The sequence below is a fragment of the Mixophyes fleayi genome, chromosome 6 (genome assembly GCF_038048845.1).
Source record: "Mixophyes fleayi isolate aMixFle1 chromosome 6, aMixFle1.hap1, whole genome shotgun sequence".
NCBI classification, from domain to species: domain Eukaryota; kingdom Metazoa; phylum Chordata; class Amphibia; order Anura; family Limnodynastidae; genus Mixophyes; species Mixophyes fleayi.
The window spans coordinates 157,508,353-157,535,607 of NC_134407.1; the positions used below are offsets into that span (position 1 = coordinate 157,508,353).

At 40.7% G+C, this 27,255-nt stretch overlaps 1 long non-coding RNA gene across 1 annotated transcript in view; it reads left to right on the forward strand.

Annotated features, from left to right (window-relative positions):
* Nucleotides 1-27,255, forward strand: part of LOC142160437 (uncharacterized) — a 47,930-nt gene that overhangs the window by 11,654 nt on the left and 9,021 nt on the right. Inside the window, exon 2 of the long non-coding RNA XR_012693224.1 lies at nucleotides 25,190-25,332. This is a non-coding gene — a long non-coding RNA (uncharacterized LOC142160437). The remainder of the gene's footprint in view (nucleotides 1-25,189; nucleotides 25,333-27,255) is intronic.

Below are 27,255 nucleotides of genomic sequence, written 5' to 3' on the forward strand. Positions count from 1 at the left end.
AATTGTGTGAAAATAATAAATTTGTATTTGATATGGATATCTAACATAATATCCTACTCTTCTGGAATGCCCAGAAGATTTCCAAATTAAAGGGATACCTCCTGGATTCCCAAGGGAGCAGGCAGTCAAATGAGATAAAACACAACAGCAATATATATGAATAATGTTTTATACTATAGATAGTGTCTCTCCATTTACCACTTTTTAGGCAGGGGCTTCTGCCCCTCGGGCCTGTCCCATAGTGGGTTACTTTGGACTGGATCACTGGGCTACCTGCATTTTTTTCCTTTAAAATATTTCTAATAGGCTGCTAAGCTGAGTCTTGCTCCCAAGGCTAAAATTTGCCAGCCCCTACTTCTAGGCCTTATTAAACTAAGAGGTACCTCCGGTCCACTTATCAATATATTCACCATGCTAAACACTAGTTGTTACTAGAAAGCCTATACTATGCTCTAATTACACAGTCAGTATTTAATAAACATAGGCTGCTAAAACACTTAAACTCACTCAAAACATGCAATACAAAAATCATGCAATGAGACAGAAATGCAATAATAAATGCCCAAATCCTCAGTACCCCATAGCATGAAATGTACAGATCCTTGCTAATTTGATCCAAGACTTTAGGAACGTGTATGCAATTCAGATGAATAAAGAAATAACACATTTCACTTGAATCACTGGGCTTGGCAGAGCATAAACACTAGCAGTAATAACACACAATTTTCAGAACCTTTTCTCCAGAAAGAAGTATATTTCTCCCAAATATAACATCCAACACTCTATATGCTTCTTCCTCTGCTTTCCCTGCTTCACACACAGTTGTCTCTCCACTGCCAACCTGTGAGTGTCTCTGTGAACTCTGTCCTGCCCCAAGGCATTGTGGGGGTTGTAGTTTCTGAGTAATCTCAAATCAAATTTGTGTTCATATTTATTAATAATCACGTTTTCAGCCAATTAAATAACATCTCTTATTGCCGCAATGAGAGATTTTCTGAGGGATTTTTTATGATATTCATGCCAGGACAAGGACTCCAATAAGTGGCTGTTCTTGCGAAGACTGTAAAAGAAGAATAGATAGCTTTTGCCTCTTGCTGACTTAACTTCAGGGTTTCATTGTAGATTATTCTGCTTTTAGCCACGGCTTTGGTAATGTAATGTAGCTTTCTATTTTATCATAGTGCCAGTTTGTATACATTTCTATTTTATTATTCAATGAACTGGGGTTAATGAGCCTTTTATTGAACATTTTTGGTTGAATTGAAAATGTGAAAGTTATGTTTGCTAAATCTGTTTAGAAGTCATGCATTTCAGGATGCTGAGGAAGCTGTTTAAAATACACAAATTGATAAACAAAAACTGCAATTGATAAGCTCCAAGCTCCAAAAAGGTAAGGTTTTCGGCTTGATAAATAAGCATGTAGAGAACTATGGGGACGGCAGTATCCACTGAAAATTTAGTGAATGCCGGAGATGACTGCAATATCTCCAGTGTTAGACTATTCATAAATAGGTCTGATACTTTATTTTGCCATAATCCTGCAAAACATACATTTTTGGTCCATTAGCCTGCAAGCTCTGGCAACCAACATAACTTCTGTTTCAGTCATTGCATTGTTACTCATAATAATGATCATGTACAACTAGAGATGTTCACTGACCCCTGTGTTCTGGTTTTGGTTTTTATTATGGATCTGGATTAACTTTGTGTTTTTTGGTTTTGGTTTTGGCAAAACCGCCCTCTTGTGTTTTGGTTTTGGATATGTATTTTTTAGTAAAATTGCTAAAATCACATAATATTGCTCTTTTTTTGTTCCTACATTATTATTATTGACCTCAATAACACTAAATTCAAGTCATTTGCAGTCAATTTTGACCACCTCACAGGTTACAATATTATTTTCATACACTTTCGAACAAATATTGCAGCGTCCTGGCTGGATGCTAAGCGACAGAGCAATGACTCAACCACACGACAGTTTCTAGCACATCTAGGACACATTGGCACACAGCAGTGGCAGAAAGAAAAAGTGGTGCTAGATAGAATTGTCCTTGGATTATGAAACCAATTATGGTTCATTTGATCGCTCCACCCGTTTCTTGGATAACTGTGGTAATTCTACAGCAATGAGCACTGACCCCCCCCGGGATGCATGCTTTTATCAGACCCAGACCAATCCAGGGTGCCAGACAATGCACTAAAAAGAGGCATTGTAATTCCCATCAAAAAGCTAGTTCATCACTAAGCTTTGAATCAGCCTCAATTACCTTTGACGTAAAGTGCAGATTACAAACACTTGATGAAACAGCAGCAAAGTGGAAGTTAATACATATACATGTCTATTTAGACATCCATACTAACATTACTTCTGCAAGCAACAATGTTCTTGGTTAATAAAACTGTTGTCTTTATACCGTTCAAAAAAAATAAAAATAATCCTCCACCATTCTTTGGATGTTGATAGTTGATAGTAGGATCAGGTGGAGTTACAGCGGAGGTGTCACTAATTCTGGTCAATTCTTTTACAGTAGACAAGCCCAAATGTCAAAATGTTGTGCTGAGTCATCTGCATCATCAATGGGTGTCTAAGATTTTTGCTAAGCACACAACAGTATATAGCACATGTAGGTAACATTGGCACATAGCGGTAGCTGAAATTTAAAGTTCTGCAAGATGGAATTGTCCTTGGGCCCTCCCAGCCACTGTTATGTTAGATCTTAAAAAGGACATGCACACTTTAGCAAACCAAGCACTTCAACCACAACAGTGCCACTTCTTCTGGTTGAAGTGCTTGGTTTGTTTGGGCTCCCACAAAACCAGGTAAAAATTGACTTAAGGCACCTAAGGTAACAGTGCTGTTAATGAACTCTACTGTGACAAGATATTGTTGTCATCATCCTCAGCCTCACCCTCATCAGTTTGTACATCATCCTCACACATTATTAATTCATCACTCCTGGAATCCACCATTACAGAAGTCTCAGTATTTTGATGTAATTGGAGGGAAAGGCCTTCCTCATGGAACTTGAAGTTTTTTTTATGAGCATCATCTTTTCCACATTTTGAGGAAGTAGCCTCCTACGCCGATCGCTGACAAGGTTCCCGGCTGTGATGAAAACTCTTTCCGAGTACACACTGAAGGGTGGGCAGTTTAAGCAGTGCAAAGCGAGTTGGTACATGGGTCTCCAAATTCTCTTTTTTTCCTCCCAGGGTAAAGGGTATGTCTATTTCTATGCTGTCATGAAAATAATCCTCCACTATCCTTTGGATGTTGGATGTTGATAGTAGGATCAGGTAGAGTTACGGCAGAGGTGTTACATCTTTTGGTCAATTCTTTTAGACCAGATGTCAAAATTTTGTACTGAGCATCTGGATCATCCTTATGTCTCTTGGAAAGGTTTTTTCCTAGCAGCAGTTGAGTGAGAAACTGAAGGAGGAGACGCCGTCCTGTCACGTAACATTTAAAGCTGCCATCTTGCTCACCAAGAGCTCCTTGCATCTCTTCAGATCTGGGTCAATTGGAAACAAAGAGAAGACATAGCTCTTAAACCGAGGATCAAGCACAGCCGCCAAAATGTGGTGAACTGATTTCAAGATTTTGATAACTCTTGGATCCTGGCAGAGCCAATAAAGTACTTGACCTACAAGTCCGACATACTTAGCGTAATTGCTTTGTTTTATCTCCTCCTTCAGTTTCTCAAGCAGAAAATATTCTCCAGTGCGCTTGACTAAAACACATCCCCCCTCCTTTCCCAATTTCATGGCTTGTGGAGTAAGCATGGATGGCTTTTCGCTGCTCCTCCATCCGCAGAAGCATATACAGGGTGGAATTCCACCTTGTCACCACCTCTTGCTTCAGTTGGTGGCACTGCAAATTAAATTGCTCTTGTAGCTGCTGCAATATCCTACATACTGTTGCCGAATGCCGGAAATGCACCACCAAGTTTATTGTGTGAGCAAAATAGGGAATGTGATGGAATTCACCCAGCTGTAATGCTCTCACAATATTGGTGGCATTATCAGAAATTACATATCCTGAGGAGAGTCCAAGCAGGATAAGCCATGTTGCAATGACATCCCTTAGTTTTCGTAACAGATTGTCAGCTGTATGCCTCTTAGTGAAGCCGGTGATACACAGAGTAGCCTGCCTCTAGCAAATGTGACACTACTTGGGTACATGATGCTGCTGTTCCTGCTGGTGAAAGTGAATCAGCAACTCAGTGGAATGTCAGTCATATAATCTTTAGTTTGCCCAGTTCCGCTTGTCCACATATCGGTGGTTAAGTGTACAGTGGGTAGAATGGCATTTTGTAGCCCAATAATTACATTTTTACGAGCCTTCTGGTAGAGGTGAGGAATAGCTTTTTTAGTGAAATGGTGTTGTGATGGAATTTGGTAACGGGGACACAAGACCTCAAGTAACTGTCTAAAACCAGCTGCATTAATATAGGATATTGGACGCAGATCTAATACTAGCATAGTCGCCATGGCGTCTGTGATCCGCTTTGCCACAGGGTGACAGCTTTCATACTTGCTTCCTCTTGCAAAGGATTTTTTAACAGTCAATTGTTGTAAATAACTAGAAGTCTTCTTCTTGGTCTGCTTCTGGGATGAAGGTTCACCCCCAGCAGCAGCAGCAGCAGTAGTAGTTCTAACGCTCAAGAATTCTTCTGAGGAATCCAGGATAGTGGAGGAGTCACCTAGATTTAGCAACTTGGATGCAGGACTAACTCCGATCGCTAATGAGGATATTGATGAGGACGGTGTGGTGGGTGTAGATTGCAGGTGTCGGGATGTAGCTGAGAGAAGGGCCTAGCTGATGATGGACTGCTTGTTGTTATTTTTTTAGCATAAGTTTCTGATTTTCCCAACAGCTTGACATGAACTCGCTTCAAATGGCTTAACATGGATGAGATTCCTAGATTATTAAGATCCCTACTTCTACTGACTGTGGCTTTACAAATGCTACAAACGACTAGACAACTGTTGTCAGGATTTGAGTAAAAATAATTCCACACATAAGAGGTGGATGTTTTCATCTTATGTCATGGCATGACAATGGCCTTCTTCTTATCACGTGCAAGAACTGCTTCCACCGGTGCAGGACTTACACAGACAACATCATCCTCATCAACATCCTCATTAGCACCCTCATCGGCTACGCAAATATCCCCCTCATCCTGTTGCAATTTCAAAGTGGCATCCTTAATTTGTGTATCACCGGCTACACTTGGGCTGTTCAGGCACACATCTGCAGAAATGCTGAAAAGGGGCCTTCTTTATGGGTACAGTATCGGAATGGTCAGGATTACACATAGCACTCATGGATAGACTCTCCTAAGGGATTTGTGTCAATTCTGAATCTGAACATACATTTTCCTCTAATCCCTTACTGTTTTCTTCTAGCTCGGCGTTTACATGTAAAAGTATTTGGACACCACTTTTAGAGTCCAAATGACAAGGTCTTTCTTGGTCACAACTGACCTTACAAGAAGATGCCTCAGTAACAGTTGCAGAACTCGCACTCATAGAGAAAGGCGAAGGCCTCATTCTTTCTTTGCCATTGCATGTGTAGTATGGCATGTTGGCAATTTTATTTTTTTCTGCAGATAACTTTGCCTGGATTACAGGTCTTTTTATTCTTGACCAAGGTGAAAGGTGTTTTTACATATTGGTTTCCCTGACTTACAAACATTATTCACGTTAACATAGGCTTTATCAGATGATGTAGAGGGATTATTATCATCATAACTGGTGCCAGCAGCTGCTTCGTGCTCCTGCTCTTCTGTGTACTGCGGTGAATCCATTTTGATAACACCATACACTTTGACTGCAAATTCAGAAGACCAAGCCTGCCAGCCCTAGTATTTGTATTTCAGCAATGGAGCAATGGAGCTCTCCTCTTTGTGTGTTACCTATATAACACCGTACAATTTGACTGCAAATTCAGAAGACCAAGCCTGCCAACCCTAGTATTTGTATTTTAGCAATGACAATTAGCAATGGAGTAATGGACCTCTCCTCTTTGTGTGTTACCTATATAACACTGTACATTATGTGACTGCAGATTTAGAATACCAAGCCTGCCAGACCTCTTAATTCTATTTAAGCAATGACCATTATCAATGGAGCAACGGACCACTCCTCTTTGTGTATAACCTATATAACATTGTACGATTTGACTGCAAATTCAGAAGATTAAGCCTGCCAGCCCTAGTATTTGTATTTCAGCAATGACAATTATCAATGGAGCAATGGAGCTCTCCTCTTTGTGTGTTACCTATATAACACCATACAGTTTGACTGCAAATTCAGAAGACCAAGCCTGCCAGCCCTAATATTTGTATTTCAGCAACGACAATTAGCAATAGAGCAATGAAGCTCTCCTCTTTATGTGTTACCTATATAACACAGTACAATGTGACTGCAGATTTACACCAAGCCTGTCAGCCCTAGTATTTGTATTTCAGCAATGACAATTAGCAATGGATCAATGGAGCTCTCCTTTTTGTGTGTTACCTATTTAACACTGTACATTAAGTGACTGTAGATTTAGAAGACCAAGCCTGACAGACCTATTAATTCTATTTCAGCAATGACAATTAGCAATGGAGCAATGGAGTTTTCCTGAATGTCACTGGAGACTTTGAAGAACACTGCTACCCCTCCTCTTTCTTTTCTACCTATGGCGCTGCCCAACTGCTCTACAGACTGCCAAAAACTGTGCTACCCCTTCTGTGTCCCTCTGTGAAATGGTGCTGGATCGCCATGGAGGGCGGTACTTATAGAATCTAAAACTTGCGAGATCCGACGACGTAACAATGACGTTTTGCCTCATTTTCAATTCCGAGGGCGCGCAAAAGTACCGAGCCGGCTCAGCTCGGTACTCCGATTTGCTAGGTTCAGGTGTGTTCGGTTCTCGGGGAACCGAGCCTGAGCATCTCTATGTACAACCAGTTCTACCTGATTGTATGGAACTGTAGACAACAGGCCTGATTCATCAAGGGATGCATACTGAGTGCAATGTCCAGTTGTTTTAAAACGCACATAAATCGGCTCTGCGTACGCCCATATTCAACAAGGAGCGAATGTGAATATATGTGTGGTGATTTATATGGGTGTGGGTCTGCTCTGCTTTACTAGGATGCACAGCAAGAAAATAAAAACTATTCAACTAATGTCACTTATTGATAATATGGGCATTAATGATAAAACATTAAAAATTAAAAAGTCGTTTTATTACTTGTTTTTTCCATGAAATACATTTATTAGTATGTTATGAATGTTTTTGTACATAAAATAAATTTTTACGTTGTTCCTGATTGCAAACACATGTAATAGCATATGCATAAAAAGCTGTCATCACTAGTAATCAGCACTTACACTAGACCTGTAGATGGAGCAAGAGATGCAGCTGAAAAACAATAACTTTTGAGATGCCCAGGGATTGAATTGGACCCTTCTGCGTGCGCTTGAGATTGGCACAACCTTACTGTACATTGACTATGAGCAAACACCGCTTTCCTGTCCTGTTCCCTCCCTGAAATCGTAGACTGTAGTGTCTTTTGCACTCAAAGTAGAATTGAATGTGTCTGCGTTCTGTGGCGTATGGTCTGGTTTTGGGCATGCGCAGATTGATATTGCAGATTATACATGTGACTGGATCACTGATAAATAACTTATTTGTGGCTGGATCATGTAGAAATAATTTACTGTAGAAATGTATTTTAATCAGAGGTGCAGGCACCAATGTATAATTTGAAATGCACTTATCGTGTTACATTAGGATGTGTTTTGTTTGCAAGTATCATTGTTTGGGTTTGTAACATTGCTAGAGGAAGTCTGTTTGCATTGATAGCATTAAATGTTAAGTAAGTCTTTTATGTAAAGTGACAAAAACCTGTTTAGCCTGTATACACAGCAGGGGGCCGCAGCCTGGCTGCCTGATGTTACTCGATCTCAGATAATGCAAGCATCAAGTTTTAGCACATAACAGAGAAGTGTAAATATTGTTAGCTTTGCATTACATGTAAATCCATATTTGGGTAAACAAATTGCATCATGATTCTAAAAATAGCCTGTGAGGCTGCGTCCAAATTGGTATAAAAAGCCCTGACCTGTATTGAATATTGTTCTTATTGCTTAATCTGATCTGCCCCTGGTACCTCCAACCAGTGTAAGCAAATAAACATCACTGGCCTCAAAGACCTGCTTAGAAAACTTCTCTATACCTGTGACCTACAGATTAGACCCAAAATCTAATCCATCCACAGCAACCCTGATCCATAGAAAGAGGTCAGGAGTACCAGCCCAGGTACACCAGCAAGGGGTACATTAGCAGCACCAGTTACACAGAAGAAACCTGGTACTGGATGCCGGTACGGAGTCCAGTGGTGGCAGCATTTGTAAGCCCCTCCAACTGCGGCAAGAGGGAGCAATTGGGATAACGAAAGGGAACGGTGACAAAGTAAGCCCAGCTGGTTCTCAGTAACAGCAGATAGGGTGGCATAGGCGATCATTCTGTCACAGTACGCACAAAACCGCCATTTAGATTTCTTTATGAATCAGGCCCAATGTTGTCACTGTATAAATAAGGATATTGGTAATAATTTAGATCTTAAACTAGGTTAACTTTTTTAGAATTGGGTTATGTTTCAGGACACTTAGATTATGGTTATCAATCAATATGCATCAATGCAAATCTCAGCAATGCATATTTAAACACTGCTACAATTTACCGTGTTGGGCTGCTCTGGCAAACACCCCCCTCCTCCACAAACTGTTTTTACTATTTACGAGCAGCCTAAATAGTAAAAACAGCGAAGTCAGAGAGGCATCAGCCGAATCCCATTGTAAATGACAAGTAACTCCATCCCGGGATCCTTTTTGCAGCATAATAAATTGGAGAACTTTGCAGACCCCACATTGATATACGAAACGTTGAATGTGTTATTGCAGGAGAAATCTATGATTTCTCTTTCATTAAACCCTTCATAAATAATACGATTTTAAATAAATACATAAATAATTCCATTTTACGGAGAAAATTGCTGTCTTCTCAGTTTTTATGGCTGAACTTATCTTAATAAATAGAACCCTTATTGTTATATTTATGGATAAGACTAAGAAATAGAACTGACAATTGCATTAGATTAAGGTTGGTATTTTTATTTAAAATGTTCTTTTAAATGTGATCTTTTGTTATTTAGTTGCCTGTTTGAAGAAGAAAAGTCTGTCTTTTTAAAAAATAATTCACTTGTTCTTCTAGAAGACTTCGGGTTGGGGTGGGCAGTCTGTTTTATAGACTTCTATAACAGTTATATTATTATGAAGACAAAATGTGGACCTTTATCTTCGTGAATTTACCCTGGCAAAATCAACAAATAGCCATAAACCGATTACATGAAATATACTAATTTCAGTTTAACTGTGGAAACTTAAGGACCAAACAAGATAAAGATGCTTCTCACATATCTCCTGGTCACAGAAGGTAACAGTCTGTTCTTAAATAAAAAACATTGAGAGACATACGTTGAGAGACACAGGCATACACAGCGTCACATAAACCATAACACACATTTTTGAGACACCATAACATGCAAGCGAATGCTATTAAATAATTGGGAAGCAAACTGACAGAGGTGTTCTTCCATACAGATTCATACATAAGACCCTAATATATAGATAATACGGAAAGAAAGAGAATCAAGGTGCCATAATGCCAAACCAACCCTACGTCTGTCAGCACGAGACTGTATGCCCTAAGGAGACTTAGCACACGCAAAAATATGTCACAGACACTCGTTTAAAAATATTTTAATTAAAAAACAAAAACAAAAAACACCTCAACACATCCCTCATTAACCCTGTTCATTTCTCACCTATATCCAAGCATGGCATCATCTTCATCTGTTATAAATTCATTGTATCCATTATTAAAGTCATTTTATCGCTTACAAATAAAACATTGTCCCATGCGAGTCTTGTGGTTCCAACGCACAAAGATATTTAATTGCAAAATATAGCAGGATTTACAGCAAGCCATTATTACACATTAAAGATGTCACAATAAAGCAGGAAAGTATAAAACACTGAATACATTACATTTTCCTTATAGAGTTTCACCGAGGTCCATGGAACACAGCCATGCTCACATGTGGCCAGGTTCAGAGAGAGAGAGAGAGAGAGCCTTGGCTGAAAAAAACAGCTTGATAGGTCAGATCAAACGATTTCTCTGGGAAGAGGTGATCACCTTCCCCCAACAGCTGAAACATGTACTTCAAGGAAACTGACCCAAAACCAGTCTAAACACAATGCCATTTTGATCATTCAATTTTTATCTTCCATAACTATTGATCGCATGAAGCGATCACAATGCCGAAATTAGCGGATGAGAGATGGTACTGTGCAGATCAAAATGACACTAAACGTGATACATTTCCTATATCCTGAGCCTTAGATACTTTTAAAGTGCTTTTAACATTATTATATTTAACTGTAAACTCTATTACATTTGATTATAAACAACTGTGTGTTGGAACTATTTTAAAGTGAACTATTTACAAGTGTGTAAGTGTATGTGTATGCGTTTATTTATCGTGTGATTGCATCATAACACGTGGCGCACCGATCACAATCGCCTGGTAAGACAATATCAATCAATATAGTTTATTTCATCCAATTATTCGACTTTGACACCATGGCCACTGCACATGTGCAGATTTAACACTTTACATAGGGCCCTAGGTGAATAGGTCTGACAAATCTAGTTGAACCATAAAGTACTAGATTCACAATTATTATTTTACAATCCACAAGGCCAACATATGAAAAGGAAGCGTCTCAGGTATGAAAATTGTCTCTAAAACATTTTCACTGTTTCTCCTATTTTATATAACAGCCTTGTTAATAAAAGTATTAACATTTAATATGCTAATATGCAAGTTTAATATAGTGTTCCTAGTATAAAATAGTTACAGCTTATATAATAATGATAATAATAACAAGCTGTAAATATGCTACACCAGGATAGAAAAAAGCAATATAACTGCAGCCTCACACAGCAGTAGTTGAAGTCCCTCATTTTTTCAAGTAGTAGGTTTACTAACACCAAAATCAGCAGGGTGAAAATTTTCAGCCCAAGAGAAGAGTTAATGGTAAAACAGTGCCCTCTATAAACTATAAACAGAAATGTTAATAAATGTTTTAGCACAATTCGTCTCACTCTACCCATTTCAGAAACCTTACATATCTGTTCTTTTAAACACTGATTATATTAGCATACAACGCAGATTAGTATAGCGCAGTGCCCCCCATCCCCAAATGCTGCCAGACTGCCCCCCACATGCACATTTTTAGTCACGCCGTATTATCTGTGAAGTGATTTACATTAATACCATCTTGTTTCAACTCAAAAATATAATTGACTTTACTTAACGAGCAGCAGGCGTAATAAAATGAGTAATGCAAATGTATATGCTCGGGGGTCTATCATTCTGAAAGAACAGGTTTAAAATTATCCTCCTCCAGTCTGTACATAAGGGAGCCAATTGCATAACCACAAGCAGTAAAATTAGAGCTTCTAGAGGCATAACACATTACACACCTCCTTTTATATCAAAACATTAACTCTGCATCTGCTCTCAACACAACTGTTCCCTTTTAACACCAAGTAAAATGAAAACACTATAACATCCTCTTTGGAGCTGAAGACTATAATATGGATATACACAATATAGTATAAATCATGCTATAAGCAAGAGGAGCATTTAAGGAGTGGAGCTATAAAGAGTTGTTGAATGGAGAGTTAAGGCAGTAGCTATAGATGCTCCAGGCCATAAAATAGGCCAATCAGAAAATGTCCACAAACGTATATAACACAGTTTAACAGGGCGGTTTTGTTTTTGGTGGGAAAAGGGAGGGTGCGACAAGGGACACCATCTATGAAAATTGGTGCACAGAATAGGTGCTGTAACTAATAGCACCCAATTACGGTGCTCCCTTTTTATAGCACCAGCTTAAAACACAGGACAGAACTAGCATTATAGCAAGTAATATGCAATAGAATTAATACATTTTAACGTACTTTAACCCCTTCAGTGATAAGGATGAGTAGGACTCTTCCTCCCTTCTTTCAAATGATGTGGCTCCTCAGAAGTTGTTGTTTGGTGATCATGTGTGATTCTCAGGCAATAACACCCTAGAGAAATCATTAAAAAGTCCATGGATGGGGGAGGAGGGCACAAATCTCCCTGATCTTGGCTTCAATAAAATTAGGGGTAAACTTGAACAGATTCCCTGTCAGCCAATCAGTGGCCAAGATGGCCAGCCATTTGAATTAGGCGTCATTGGTCAGACCATTACAGGAGGCTGAAGAGAGTAAACCTTAAGATCAGTGTAGGACTGCGAGAGGACAGACCCTCTTCAATCAACTGGACCAGAACACCAGTCAAAGAGAAAGAAGACAGACCCTCTTCAATCAACACGACCAGAACACCAAACAAAGAGAAAGAAGACAGACCCTCTTCAATCAGAGGAAATGCCGAACAGGAGAAGAGGTGCCGCCGACTGGAAGAATTTGAAACAAAGGAGATCTGTTTCCTGCACAGAGCTTGTAAGCATGTTTTCCATTCTTTCACTCCATTCGGGCACAAGACCCGAGAGTATATAGTCAGGCACTAGGCCTGTGACACAGGTATATGGGCATTGTCACTCACCGGACTGTGAGTGCCATTTCCCGTGTGTTCAGGAACCGTGGCCGTCCGCCATCCTGAGGGTCTGCGCATGTGCAGCCCTTATCAAGCCTTCAATACCTGTTGCTTTTAATTGGTTGGATGATCAGGCAACTCTCCCTATTTAAACCACCTGTGATCATTACCTGGTTGCTTGATCTTGGAGTCTCATTCCCCATGAGCCTCTGAAGGTGTTCCTGTGTTCCTCGTGTATTCAGCTTCTGCTGATTCCTGTTTACTGCTATTGTGGTTGCCAGACCACTTCAACTCTCCTGTGTTCATCGTGCCTGCACTCAGCTGATTCCTATCCGCTGCCTCCGTTACTACTACAGAGTTCCTGCTCACTTCAACTCTCCTGTGTTCATCGTGCCTGCACTCAGCTGATTCCTATCCGCTGCCTCCGTTACTACTACAGAGTTCCTGCTCACTTCAACTCTCCTGTGTTCATCGTGCCTGCACTCAGCTGATTCCTATCCGCTGCCTCCGTTACTACTTCAGAGTTCCTGATTGTCTCAACTCTCCTGTGTTTATCGTGTCAGCTCTCCGCTGCCTCCGTTACCACTACTACTGGATACCAGACCGCCTCAACTCTCCCGTGTTCATCATGTTTCCAGTTTCACTTACTACTGCTTCCTGAGTATTGCTTCTTTGATTCTGGATTAACTGCCGTGCGCTGCACCAACCTGATTACCGCTTCCACCCTCCAGTGGTCTCTCCTCCTGCCGGCCTTCAGCCTTCAGGTATCCCTTATTAAAGTAATTTTATCGTTTTAAAATAAGCATTGCCCAATCAATTGAATGTGTGTCCAAAGCACAAAGTGATTTATTTTTAACAGATGTAAATGGTCAACAATTCAATACATTATTATATCATGATAAAGTACAGTACAGCACAGCCAATACCAAAAGATAATACATACATACCGCTGCAATCGCTTGCGCACGCTGCGCAACCACGGGACCCGATGGACAATATTCTGTATAGAATATTGTGTCAGAGTTGACTGAGGCCCCAGTGAGATGCAGCTAATATATATACAGTCAGTGTTTCATTGTGAACAAGAGAGGACGTAGATTGTTTCTATAGGTCCAGACGTTGGGTGGGTCCAGGCCAGACAGGTAATAGGTTGATTCAATCTAAAGAATCCAAAGGTGGGGGTCTTCTCTCCAGGGGGTCTGCTCCTTTTCATAGCCAGTATCATACAAAGGTTTTACTCTCTAATATCAATAACTAAAGTATGCAATGTGCGATCTCTTCGCCGACTGCACCGGACAGCTGCTGATGATTAGGGCTTCAATATGATATCAGGCATGACACCTTTCCTATTACCTAAACCTTTAATAACACTACAATGTACATATAATCAATTGCTCCTGAATTACAGTGTAACAGAACCAATATGAAATTATATAAATAACTAACTGTTGTAATGCGAGTGTGTGCGTGCGTATTTTACCGTGCGAACGCACCACGTGGCGTACGCTTCGCAATATGCACGGCAAACCAATATTAAACCAATATACTTTCGTTCATCCAATTAAACGACTTCGACAGTCCACCCTTTGATAGTACAATAAACTATCACCTTAAAGATGTTATAAGCAGGATCTCAGTACCACGTTTCATTGTTATGTAATACAAATCCCCCTTGGTGTATGTCCATGCTGTTCGTAGATCTAAACAAGTTATCATGAGAGAAAGTCTTAATCTTCTAAACGACTTCTTCTTTTACTGTAAACCGTACACTTCTGGAGCTTGGAGATAACCTTGTGTATGCCCTTCAAGGGTGCAATAAAACACTTAATATATTATTTGGAAAGGTACAAGGTACAGTAGAACGTGTATCAGCTATACAGAATTCTCTACTACAGTTCTTCAAGTTTAACAGGTTCTTCTGTCCAACGCATGTCTTTAAGCTCAGAATACATTTAAACATTTCATGTTCATCAATAGCATCATCCTATGTCTATCAATAATGTCATATGCAATCTCCTTCAGCTTGCGTTAATATACACACATCTAATAATGTCACCAGTTCTTTTCATCAACACTTGTGGGCGGGCTATTGTCTGTTCGTTCTTCCCAGTCTCTCAATACTCAGATTTAACAGTGATCGGCTTGCATAGCATTGGGAGACTTCAGACTAAGGGACCTAGGTGTCCTACTTTTTTCCCTAGTGACCTCCCACCCATAGTTCAGGTACCTCAAGAATATTTAGTGGAAAGAGAACTAATCCTACTTGATATAATCACTGAGGCACGTGTTAGCACGCCCAGCCCTTTGTTTGGTCTAAAACCTTACCCTCCCAAGAATGATAATCATTCTCAAGGATGCCTGTTCAAGTCCGAATATTACTGGACTGGCATCGCTGGGTGTGTCTCTTTTTAACTATGGGGTCGCCGTACTTACGGACGTAATGCTACTCAGACAATAGCCCCTTGCACTTTCTCCAAGCTCCAAGGTTTCCAAATTTTCCTTTACCCCTGAATTGAATAGAGTAATTGGCCGGACTGATTATGCTACTAACTTCTTCCTCCCCAACACCTCCTTATCATTACCCGAACCAGTCTCTGTCACCTGCTAATAATCAAAAGAATTAACCGTCCTGAGAAGAGAGTGAAATGAGAGAACACAAAACAGGAAAAACTACAACTTCATGCTGGACAACAGTCTTAGCCTTTGGCTCAGGTGCTACTAACTGCATTCGAGGCCTTCCAGTACAAACTCATGAGTGCCCTTGGACCCTTCTCTGAGTGTTGGCCCCTCTGCAGTGGGTGGTATGGGCACCAGTGTGTCTCTGCTACGTTTGAAGCCGTGAGGCTGGTAGCCTACACCTGGTACCTGTCTGGCAAATAACCTAAGCTTAAGAAATTACTGCTCCACAACTTACTCTCCTGATCCAACATCCTGACAGTTAGTGTGACCTTTCAGGAAACAGTGTTTTGGACGTTCTCGGTGGCTATCTCACTATTTACCTTCTCTCAAGGTCTAACCTAGCCTCCCAGTTACAATCTCATCTCACGAGGGGTCAAGAACATTTCAAAAACTGACAGGTTAGGAGTCTGCCCAGGGGTGATCTCTTGGTAGCGGGAAAGGACTAGTGGCACTTCAATCAAGTTCCAACTCTTATTCTATTCAATTCATTCTACCGAGTACCACTACTTTATGTTCACACTGGTTTATGGCTAATTGAAAGTATGTGATTTGTTACCACTACTCATACATTATACATCTATTATCAATAACATGAATACCCCTATCATCTATTATAACTCTAGGACTATCACATTAAATAACAAAAGCTTGGAGTATGATACAGTAATACATTAGACACATTTCAATACACCTCTACCCAGACATATTTCATTGGTACACCTGTGTATACTTGAGGATCCTGCATGGTGGTAATTGTATGACGTGTATTTGTTTTACCTGGAGGAAAACCCATCAGCAGGAGGGATATGGGATGGCTCTATTGGTCTATCTTGTCCATCTCTCCAGAGTCCACCAGACTCCTCACCACATCTCTTCACCTTCCAGACAGTTGATCCCTCGGGTAACACAAATCTTCCTATATTAACCAATATGTGTATGCGTGCATGTGTGTGTGTGTTCACCTTTTTAAAACTAAAACAATAGAACGAAAAACAAACAAAACATAGATTTGTTAGCTGTCACATAAAACCCTGTTGTCTATTTGACAGCTATGTTCTCCCTTGTGTGACAGCCCTGTATGGTTGTGCGTGTAAGTGTGGACCTTACTAGCAGCTACTTCAGTTGGTAACTGTGTCCCTGTCTAAAGTCCATTATGTAGTGTCCTAATCATGTGCTGGTATTGCTATAAAACGATTTCTCAGTCACCTCAACATCGCCCTCTAGACTAGAAAAATGCTAAAGACCAATGTATATCAATCGATTTTCTCTCTGCCAACTCACATGTCATTCTCAGTACCTCATATTCAGCTACTTGACTAGGTGGGAAAGGCAAAGGGGTCTCTTTCTATAACACTTCCTTCAAATATAACAGTATCCAGTACATGCCTGTCTAGCAGTGAAAAAAAATATAAAACATGAAAATTCTACATTTTCTAGGGTTTCCCATTATGTCGTATCTTGTGGTAAAAATCCTACTCCAATGTTCTATACAGAGATGCATATCTGTATGCCTAACCTCTAGCATTCTTCTGTCCTCCTGTCCTGCCCACCCTTTGTGCATCCATATAAAGGCACATTTTTGTACAGGAGGCACGAGCCAAAACAAAAAAGATATGCAATCTATAACACATGAATCATATTTCCACAACAGAACCTTTCTGCTTAAAATCAGCAGTTTCTATACACATGAAAACAAAACCCCTGACTGTTTCTGTAACTTATGTCAATCTAGTGTGTGTATCTCTGAATTTGTCTTATGTAAAAAAATAAAATATGTTTTAGCCCCATTGTTGAGACTGTGTCTGATTTTATCTCTACCAGAGCAGAGAGAGAGAGGGAGAGAGAGAGAGAGAGGTAGAGAGAGAGAGAGAGAGAGAGAGAGGTAGAGAGAGAGAGAGAGAGAGAGGGAGAGAGAGAGGGAGCGGGGGAGAGAGAGGGAGAGAGAGAGAGAGAGAGCGGGAGAGAGAGAGAGAGAGAGGTAGAGAGAGAGAGAGGGAGAGAGAGAGAGGGAGAGAGAGAGAGGGAGCGGGAGAGAGAGAGAGGGAGCGGGAGAGAGAGAGAGGGAGAGGTAGAGAGAGAGAGGGAGAGAGAGAGAGAGCGAGACTAGCGTTTGTGTAAAGAATGAGAAATAGGAAAGCAATGAATGATGGGAATACAAAGGTTTGAATACAAACATACATGTAGAAAGGGAGATTTTTACAACAAAATGACAGCTGGATTGGACTCTGACTCTATGGGGAAATGGCTGTATTCATTCCACTGTTCCCCTTAGCTATTTGCTAACTATGACCCCTCCCCATACTTGACTAGGGGTTCTTAACAGTGCAATCCAGTGTTGTCCGTCATTTGTTCATTAAGAACTCGGTATCTCATTGACTACATACCTTTTCAACGGACTTTTCTAACTTATATTAGAGAAATGTAAAAATGTACTCTTAGTGACTCATATTTTCTCTGAAATACATAAAACGATATTTTGGAGCAAAGTATGAACATACTTCATTGTTGGATAATGATTCTCAGCCAAACAAATTATCCCGAGTCACTGCAGCCTAAAACAAAAGAGTGTTCCAATTGTCTATTGTTAGTCTTTCAAGAGTAATTCTTCTATTTCTCTATCTCACCCCTTTTAAACACTTGTCTATACTTCTTTTGTGTCCCCTTTATCTGTGAAAAGAAAAACAAGATAGTTATCTTAAAACAGCAAACAAAACAAACATTTCTATTCTTTGCCGTCGGCTAGTGATTTAGAAAAACAAACATGTGACAACATAAAACGAACAAACAAAATCAACAAAGATTACTTTTAAAAATATAAGTTTCTTTCTACATTTTGCACCTTAATGCTCACCACAGATTAACTCTAGAGTCGGCTATATTTCTCCCCCAGGAATTGGCTGCTATGAGGTGCACAGGAAACTGTTGAGAAGTCTCCGAGACTTGTGTGCGCCGTCTCTGTGGGTGTCTATGTGATTCCCCCTTAGATGGGCCAAGTCCCTTTGCTTCCGCTCTTGTCATTGTACAGTCCTGTGCTTGGTGTCCTATTTTAGTGCATCTAAAACACTTTCTCAACTCATGTTGTTTCTCTTCTTTTTTACAATCTCTTGCGAAATGGCCTTCTTCGTTACACTTAAAACACCTGATTTTTCTATGTTTCTTATTATGTGGGTTGTATGCTGGTGGTCGTGTGTGCAGTCCCTCTAGTGCTGGGATACTTACAATCATTACCCTATCACTTAGTGTCTCTTTCTGTTTATTCATACTTCTATCATGTTCTATAGCTGACTCCCTGAGAACACTTACAGTACTTCCTCTCCAGTATGGTAATGAAGTTTGCACCCTTTTTTTCAAGTTTTCCCTGAGTCCATCCATTAGAACGTGAACAGCAACCTCTCTGTAATCTTCATTATCTTTTATGTCTGGTACCCCAGTATATTTGACCATCTCCATCAGAGCCCTGCAAAAGTAGTCTGTTGCATTTTCACTATCTTTTTGCTGGATACTAAAAATTTTACTCCAGTCCACTATCACTGGGAAATATATGGCCAACTGTGTGATTATATTTCTAATATTGTCCTGATTATCATTCTCGGTTAAGGATTCATCCTCCTCCAACATACAATCATTAATGAACTTTTGTATATCAGTATTGATAGGAAGACATGCCTTCAATAATACTCGCCAATCTTTATTAGTTGGCTCATACACATTACCATAATATCTAATAAACTGCTGACATTTGGTCAAATCTTTCCTAGGATCAGGGAAATCAGACAAAATTGAAAATGTTTCAGACCTAGTGCATGGATCATGCATTGCTACATGTTTTAACGGAACATCACTATTCCTGTCTGCTTTCCCATTGGGAACTGCTGCTGTGCAGATTGGATGTAAGTCTACCAAATCACTAAAACTAGTTGCTGAAATTGCTGCTGCAGTACAATGGATGTCTCCCCCTGTGTTAACCTTTTCATTATTCTCACCACTTTCAGCAGCTGCCCCTGCTGGTGGGACCGTTCCTCTTCTTTGTCCTGAAACATTACTTTTAACGTTACTTAAAACAACATACAACTTACTAGTTACAGTTATTACATTTTTGGTATTGGCTGTACTTCCCGCCCCGACCGAATTTATCGGGGGCGTGTTTGCGCTCAGTTTGCCACGCTTTGTAACGCACACTTCCGGAATGCTTGTTTCCGGTACGCTTACTTCCGCTGAACACGTGTTTTTCCTTACACTCACTTCCGCTGTGCGTTCGCTGCTCTGCCACGTGTTACCTTCCATTTGCCACGATTTTAAACAATGATTATGTGCATTTCTCACTTTCGTTGACTTAATCAACCGTACTTTATCTTTTACGGTATTTAGCACCTCTGCATTAAAACTCCCTGTTGTTGGGAAAGGCCTATCACATTCTTTGGTCATTTCGACCCACGTGTCACAATACACAGTTGCGTATGCACCATATTTTGCACACATGAGAAACCTCGCTGACTCAATAAGACCTTCCTTAGGCAGTAAACTGGCAATCTCTAGCGTATGCCTAGCACCCATGTTGCACACTATACTTTCTACCCGGAACACAGACACACCGCAATGCTCTGTTCCTTCCGGCCAAATGTGAAATACAGACACACCGCAATGCTCTGTTCTTTCCACCAAATAATTTCAACTCTGTTGCTATACTCACCGCTAGAGATCTATAATGCTCGGTGAACGTATTTCCTGTTAGCCGCGTTCACTCGCTTTTCTCGCACCAGGCGAGGATCCCTAATACAGAAATATCACTGTGGGCCCCAAGGGCTATCAGCTCCTCGATACCCTGGCTCAACCACAAAAATCTGCTGAGTTTATTATCGCTGGGAGCGCAAAGTCGATACAATCAACCTGCCTTTCCAGTATAATTCCTCCTAGCTGCTTCACCAATTCGCACTAACGGTGCGATCGGATCGCACTGCCTACCAATACTAATTATTAGCAAACCTTGCGATCTATTGGTAGCGCTTTTGCGAAAACTTCGTTTTCGCATTCGGTATACCTGCCCTGTATACCGTCCTTCAGTTGGGCAATCCGCCTCGTCAGACAGCAACTGAGCACCTCAACAATAAACAGTGTATCTACGTTACAAAATCGCACATTATACACCTTTTCTGCGCAGAAAATCGAAAGTTCCCAACAACCGTAATAATGTCTCAGAGGCTTTCACAAGTAATTATACTATGCATATAATAACTATCAAAACAATTGTTCAACCACGTGGCAAATCTACCGGAAGTTTGCGTACGCACAGCAGGAAGTACACATACGCACAGCAATGCAATACACTTTAAACCATTAAAACGACAATAAAAAGAAACATTTTTTTCTTTCTTGTCCCTAGATTCTAATTAGCGTTCCTTCAGTCTATGCAACAACGGACATTCGGTTTCGCAACACACAGTGAGCCACAGGTATTAGACGCATTACGTTCTTTCCTGCTTTATGCGACGCGTCCGTCCATCCACCCTTTGTTGAGGAACCGAATATCGTAAGCGTTGCATACCTGCCGGTAACGTAACTCCTAACTCACGAGCCCCCAAATTATTAAAGTAATTTTATCGTTTTAAAATAAGCATTGCCCAATCAATTGAATGTGTGTCCAAAGCACAAAGTGATTTATTTTTAACAGATGTAAATGGTCAACAATTCAATACATTATTATATCATGATAAAGTACAGTACAGCACAGCCAATACCAAAAGATAATACATACATACATACCGCTGCAATCGCTTGCGCACGCTGCGCAACCACGGGACCCGATGGACAATATTCTGTATAGAATATTGTGTCAGAGTTGACTGAGGCCCCAGTGAGATGCAGCTAATATATATACAGTCAGTGTTTCATTGTGAACAATAGAGATGACGTAGATTGTTTCTATAGGTCCAGACGTTGGGTGGGTTCAGGCCAGACAGGTAATAGGTTGATTCAATCTAAAGAATCCAAAGGTGGGGGTCTTCTCTCCAGGGGGTCTGCTCCTTTTCATAGCCAGTATCATACAAAGGTTTTACTCTCTAATATCAATAACTAAAGTATGCAATGTGCGATCTCTTCGCCGACTGCACCGGACAGCTGCTGATGATTAGGGCTTCAATATGATATCAGGCATGACACCTTTCCTATTACCTAAACCTTTAATAACACTACAATGTACATATAATCAATATATATATATATATATATATATATATATATATATATATATATATATATATATCTATATATATATATATAGACTAATAATAAACCGAATACTATCTGCTCCTGAATTACAGTGTAACAGAACCAATATGAAATTATATAAATAACTAACTGTTGTAATGCGAGTGTGTGCGTGCGTGTTTTACCGTGCGAACGCACCACGTGGCGTACGCTTCGCAATACACACGGCAAACCAATATTAAACCAATATACTTTCGTTCATCCAATTATACGACTTCGACACCCTGCACGTCGCTCTGACAGCCTGCTCTCCTGAACCGCGGTATGCATACTTTCCATTGACTTTGCTTTTGTATTGCATATCCATCTGGACTGAGTTGTGTTCTTCTCCGGAGCCTCCTATCCACTGAAGCTATTGTTACCATTGACTTTGTTTTCTATTGCCTGGATTGCTATTGAGACTTTGTATACTTCGAGCAGCGCTGGTCAGTTATTGTTGTATTGTGGATATCATCGTGGGATCAAGTTCTGTGTGCCCCGTGTATACTCTGCTTTACATTCATCTCCTCGTGTCCCTCCTCACATATATATAGCAGTGGTACAACTTGCTGACGCAGACCACTGACTCCTGTTCCCTGTGACACCAGTTTCAAGTATCCTCGCACATAGCAGTGGTACAACTTGCTACCCGCAGACCACTGACTTCCCCGTTACCTACCTTCACCTGGATTCCATTCCTTCACTATAGACAGCGGTACAACTTGCTATACGCAGACCGCTGACTCTCACTACCTCCTCGCTACTCCTGGACATTCCACCTCACTATAGCAGTGGTACAACTTGCTATACGCAGACCACTGACTCTCCTCACGTTTCCTTGTCCATCTGGATCCTCGTGTACATTCATCTACTCATTACCAGTTGCTGCTAGTCATAGACTTTCCTTGAGCATTCTCTCACCATCTGCTGTTTCTCCTGTTCCGTTGTCACCCTGCTACCAGAGAACCATAATACCAGCTATATTACTCTGGTAAGTCCATCATCTGGTGATATCCTGGGCAAAGACTCCTAGTGCCCGTGACAGGCATAAAGCCTGAAGACCCCTTAGTTTATTTGTAGGATCAATAATCACATTTTTGACACTGTTTATTCAGGCTTAAAAGCCTAGGGCTTTTAACCATAACCTTTGCCTTTTTGCAGATGATGTCCTATTAATTGTTACTAAGCCCTAGACTTCCATTCCCGCTCTATATCGAATCCTATTGGACCTGTTTTCTGCAGCCTCCTACTATAAACTCAACCCATCTAAAACAGAGGCACTGGGGGTCGCCCTTTCGCAGGACTCCCTCCAGTCCCTTCAAGCTGTATACCGGTTCCACTGGTGTTCATCTACATTGTATTTGGGAATACTCATCCCCTCGGATCCCCTGCAAGTTGTTGAATGTAATTATCAACCATTGCTGACGCAATTTGATTCCCTCACCAAATCCTGAGCGATTTTTGAGATTTCCTGGTTGGGACGGGTGGCTTCCCTGAAGATGATGCTGCTCCCGAAGATCCTATACCTATACCACTCTTTTTCTTACATTGTTCCCATGTCCCTTATTAACAAATTTTACTCTATTGCTTTCAGCTTTGTCTGGTGTAGAAAATGACCCAGGCTGTCTAGAGACTGAGTGTTTCTCTCCAAGCTTAGAGGTGGTGTGGCTGCCCCCAAATTGGAAGCATATCAGCAAGCTTCCCTATTGGATCAACTTAAAGACCGGTAGGCCCTTTCACCACACAAACCCTGGGTCATCATAGAATCACATAGCTCCCCTCTGTTTCCCCTGGAGGACTTATTATAGCTGGACAAAGCTAGTAGACCGACCTAACCCGCAGCCTTTCGTAGTGTCACTGACTCCCTTAGAGTTTGGGATAAAATGATAGCCTCGACCCAGACTTCTATAAGTATCTCCAGGTTAGACACTGGATGCAATCATTTTCACCCCATCCTCTATCACTAAAACCTGTCCCCCCACCTATATTGCTCTTCTTATCCTCCTCTCACTCGGACAGAATCTCCTCATGGTACCAGATTTTGATGGTTCCTGGTGAATAATGCAGCTTGCCGATTCAGGCCCGCTGGATTGATGACCTGGAGATCCCACTAACCGAGGAAGATTGGGAGAAAATATATCAGAATATTTATAAAATGTCAAAATGTATAAATCATACAGAGATATTGGGTAAGGTAGTCCACAGAATGTACCTCACTCCCGATAAACTCCATAGGATCTGGCCTGATGTGTCCAAGTGTTGCTGGCGAGAATGTGGTGAGATTGGCGTCTTCATGCATGTCTTCTGGTCATGTGCGAGGTTGCGCCCAGTGTAGGAGGCAGTGTTGGACCTGATACATGAAGTCACAAAGGTTAGGGTCCCGCATCACTATCCCCCACAACTTCAACACCACAACCGCTATGTTACGGGACACATACTCATCGCCACCAGGGCGGCGATTGCTCAGCAGTGGAAGTCCCCAGATGTGCCACTTCTCCATAAAACTGTTGCTAAAATCAAACTCAGCTATGTGATGGAGACCATAGGGTTCAAATACTCTGCCTCAGCATCCTTCCCCTTGATCAAATGGTTCCCCTGGTACAAGTACTATATGAACCACGTGACTCCACCAGATTCACTGGATTCAGCTGAGTGCTCCTAAGGTCCGCTAGACACATAGCTCTGAGTTTCTACCTCTGTCTAAATATTTGACTACTGAAATCCGCCTTCTCAACTCTTCTCTACCCCTCCCCCTCTTCCTGCTCAACTTTACCCCCTTTCTTTTTCTTTCTCTATAAATTTTCTGGTTAATGTATGTATAATATTTTGTATTGTATTATGGTTTTTATAAGCTATTGATAATCCAGTCATTGTTGTAAACCATTGTATTTTGTTTTATTTCTGTTGTAAAATCTCAATAAATATTATTTAGTTAAAAAAAAAAGTCTAGGGCCACAGTAATTTCATACTACAAGCCAGCCCTGCAAAGTAATTCAGGCTTAGAGACTGTGGGCACAGATTATCCAGGCTCGGAGCCTAGGAAAGGAGGACACTTTAATTTAGCCATAGTCTGTGGCCATATCTCAGACAGACACTAGGCCTGTGGTAACTATTCAGGGCTGCCAGATCGGAAGTCAGTTTTAGAGACCATGCCTGGTCTGGTACCATCATCTTGGTCCTCATTTTCCTGTCCATTTTATAGTCGTCATTTTATAGTCGTCAGAACCTGTAATTCTCTCTGTGTCCTGTGTTTCTGCTCCCTGTGGTCAGACCCCATTAATAGGCCAGTGGTGGTTCCTAATCCATTGTGTTATTGTACTCTGTGCAGCAGGCTGAAATCACGTGTTATTTTTGCTTGCTGTGTGCTGCTATTTTCCCCTAACCACTATATTGTGTGTTTCAGTGAGTAGAGTGACCTATTGGGAGGAGTTTGTTCTGTTTGCCGCGACACATCCACTGAGAGAGGGAGTTCACAGCAATTAAGTAAACCGGACAATTCAGGTGAGTGGTCCCTGTCTTTGTTTGCTTATGCTTCTGTATCTTGTGTTTGTTCCCTGCAGGCTTTTATCAGTCCCCCTTTATGGAACAGAGGACCCAACATGGCAAGACATTGAGGAATCCCTGCAGGGACAATTGGTACAAGAGCTTATGAACAATTGTTACACCCAGACGTGAATCCTCTTTGGGAATGCTTTATGATCAGGTAAGATCTATGTAGTTTTCCACAGGTGTTACACCAGCACTTTACGCAATATGTACAGATTATTATATACACATATTCTGTGTATATACATAACTTTTCATATCCTCACATCTCCTATGCCCCCATTTTTCATATTTTTCTCTATATAGATGAATTGTCTCTATATTACACTTACGGATAAGCTAATATTAATTTGTGTCTCAACCAGTGGCTTTAAATGAAATGTTGGTGAACTTCTCAATTTTGATAATCATGTATATTTTGTGATAAGTCATTGGCTCCAGTAACAGGTTTAAAGTCAGTGACGCAATGTTTCATGCAAAATTGGGTCTCCAACCAGCAAACTGTAAACATAAACATGCTTTTAATTGTCAGCAACCCAAAAAATTAAAATAAACGCCTAGCCCATATTCAGAGCATTACCTCACTTCTTGAACTCTTACTAACACAGGCGCAGCTAGTCTGCTTAACAGCCTTTCTCAGGACTCTGAACTCTTGTCTCAGTCTCTCTTGGGCTCTTCTGAGGCCTCCTGTTTGACACAGAGGCTTCACAGGAACCTCCTCAGATCTTCTCTGAGCTGTTGGCATGCTGCATGCAGGTCTCTACTGGTGTAACACACCTTTTCAGCTCTATGGGAGAGTATCCTGCACTCCCAGGCCTGAACAGGTGGCCTACCATCACCACCTAGCCTATTATTACCACTATCATGGATGACATTCTCACCAATTATTAAATGAATATTATTGTCATTATTATACAACCTGCATATGGGTTGGAGGAATGAATGGTCATGTATTCAATTAATATTTTGATCATAATGTATATTCAGTTACATAGATATTTTTTGTTACCAATTATCCAAAGAACAATATTCTTATTATCATGCAATTTATATGTGGATTGCAAGAATGATTTGAGATACTATAATCAAATATCCAAGCTTTTTTAGTGATGAAATTTTGATACCGCCATAAAAAATATTTTATGCAAACCATGTTTTCTTGTAAAAATTAAAATCACACGTTCAATGATCTCCGGCTTTAAGATCCCAACAATTTTGGTTCCCCACCATTATTTGTTGCCTGTCTATTTCCTTTACAAGTTGCATCAAATATTATAATTCAGTTGGGTAAAACACTTCCATATTTCAGATCCTGCATGTCTGAGAATTATAAAATAGAAAACACAACAACCAAGATTATAACAACATGAATTTGGCCTCCTTTAGCATTCTGGTAAAACTAATTTCATCATACAGCTGGATACCATTCTAATCTTAATCATATAACACAACAATTTATCTTTTTAATGTGCAAAATGAAATTGTAAACAAAATAGATGAAAGAGAGTCAATGGGAGACAAAGGAACACTATTGCTATGATCCGATATAAAAATCCACACCTTTATATATTTACATTTCTGTGTGTTGTGAGTTTCCTGTTAAAGAGTGCCTGTCGCCTACACAAAATGGAGGCAGCCACTTTGTGGGCTGAAGAAACATTCAGAGTAAACTAAAGGCATAACTAAAGCAGAGGTTAAAGAGCCTTTCTCAATACTGATGTTGCTAGCCCCTTGTAAATTGATATGCTGTATTCTAAAGAATGTTGGTTTACCTCATAAAATGGTTGCCTCCATGTGTGGGTTGCAGTACAGTTTAACTCATACTTACCAACTCCCGGAAGAGGGAGCGTGACTGGAGGGCGGGAGAGGGGGAAAACTTAATTTGCGTCGCGGGGACGGGGCCAAAATGTCGCGATTGGCCTCGTCCCGCCCCCTCCCACCCTCCAAAATGGCGTGATTCACAGAGAATCGTGTCAAATGACGCGATTCTCGGTGAGATTGGGATGCGGGAGAAATGCCAGCTTGCCGGGAGAGTTGGCATGTATGGTTTAACTCCTCGAACCTGTGTTAAAAAGATAGA